Raw genomic sequence first — 2,068 nt, 5'->3', positions numbered from 1 at the left:
AGCTGTTTACCGGCTTCTCCCTGACCCGCCCTTCTCTGCTTCTGATTGGCTAGTAGTCCTTAACTAGGAACTGAGCATGTGCAACTCCCAACAAAGATCATTTAGAGACAAGATGTATCACTCCATAGGTAAAACGAAGCCTTCAACACAGGGTGAAAAGAGGAGCTGCAGCAATGTGCAGTATGACAAAAATATGGTGTTTTTTGACAAAGAAACCATGTAAAGCTGTTCTGGTACAACCTCTAAATAGGATTTTGAACCTAAAAATTAGCAGAATACCAGTTTTTTAAGAAGGATTTTGTGTGGCTGATTTTATTAGTAGAGTTTGTGACGGAAGAAAGAGATATTTGTGTTTTTTGTGTGGGTACACGTGTGTGAATGCGACAATTAATAACCAGTCAACTCACTCCACAATTCTTGTTCTCCACTTTCCCACTTTGTTTAATGTTATTAGTAACCTGGGCTCCAGACTAACTTTTCACATTGGTTGCACTCGTGCGCCAAAATATTTCACCGCCACAAAATTTAGGTGCACCCAAATTTTTCACAGCACCTTTAGCACCATAACAGTATTTTCTAACTTTCTGTGAATGATTGTAAACAGGAAAACCTGCAGGTAGATGTTTCTATTTATTTGAATCACAGCACAAACACAGAATAGCCAAAACTTCATTAATGTAAAACAAAACTTTAAAAAGTGCTGATGTTTTAAGTTGCTTGACAAACTGAAAATATAAAAAATTCAAATGCCGTACCCTGCGCCGTAGCCTGGCATGCACCTCCCAAAAAAAGTAACTACACGTAGCGGCGACGCAGGCCACAAGAACAGTGATTGGTGGGCTTGGTAGCATTGCACATTCTCCAAGCTTCCAAGAAGTGCTCTGTGCAGGTGTACTTGCTAACGGCCAAAGCCGCTATAAAACAGTGGATACATTTTTTTGTGCATCACAACCCCCGCGAAATGAGATCATTATCAGAATTTGATCCATTCAGTCAAAGACATTTGGAAAGTCTAGAAGAGCAGCACGATTATTATTTTACCCCCACTCAGGTTAGCTGAGGGCTAAACCAGAAGTTAGTTAGTTCACTGGCAGAAGTCAACACAGTGGAACATTGAAACCCACCGCCAATTAGCATTTTGCCAGTTTAATTAAATACAAATGCGATGGTATCGGCGTCAAGTCACAGCAGGAGTATACACTCACCTAAAGGATTATTAGGAACACCTGTTCAATTTCTCATTAATGCAATTATCTAATCAATCAATCACATGGCAGTTGCTTCAATGCATTTAGGGGTGTGGTCCTGGTCAAGACAATCTCCTGAACTCCAAACTGAATGTCAGAATGGGAAAGAAAGGTGATTTAAGCCATTTTGAGCGTGGCACGGTTGTTGTATTTCACAATCTGCTCAGTTACTGGGATTTTCACGCACAACCATTTCTAGGGTTTACAAAGAACGGTGTGAAAAGGGAAAAACATCCAGTATGCGGCAGTCCTGTGGGCGAAAATGCCTCGTTGATGCTAGAGGTCAGAGGAGAATGGGCCGACCGATTCAAGCTGATAGAAGAGCAACTTTGACTGAAATAACCACTCGTTACAACCGAGGTATGCGGCAAAGCATTTGTGAAGCAACAACACGCACGACCTTGAGGCGGATGGGCTACAACAGCAGAAGACCCCACCGGGTACCACTCATCTCCACTACAAATAGGAATTAAAGCTGCAAGCAGCGTTGGGCGGGCCCTCGCACTTGTAAGCGCGTCCGCGCGTGAGCCGGCCGAGTTGCACATTCTGGAGTTCTGCCGGTGCGGCTGTGAATTTCCTACGCGTTTCCGACGCCGCATGAATGTGCTATATGTCACTTCCTGTGTCCCCTATGTGGAGCTACATAGCACTTGCCGCTATGAATATAAATCGGTATTGACGTGTAGATGTCTGCGGGGTGGGAGAGTTATCAAGCACGTAAAGTTTGTTTCAGATGTGAACATGTACACTGAACAATAATGTACCCACACAATAAAATAAATTCCTTTTATATTTCCCTGCCTTGTTGTTTATGTGTACAT

Source organism: Micropterus dolomieu, linkage group LG10, assembly GCF_021292245.1.
Source record: "Micropterus dolomieu isolate WLL.071019.BEF.003 ecotype Adirondacks linkage group LG10, ASM2129224v1, whole genome shotgun sequence".
Taxonomy (NCBI): domain Eukaryota; kingdom Metazoa; phylum Chordata; class Actinopteri; order Centrarchiformes; family Centrarchidae; genus Micropterus; species Micropterus dolomieu.
This window is presented reverse-complemented; position numbering follows the sequence as displayed.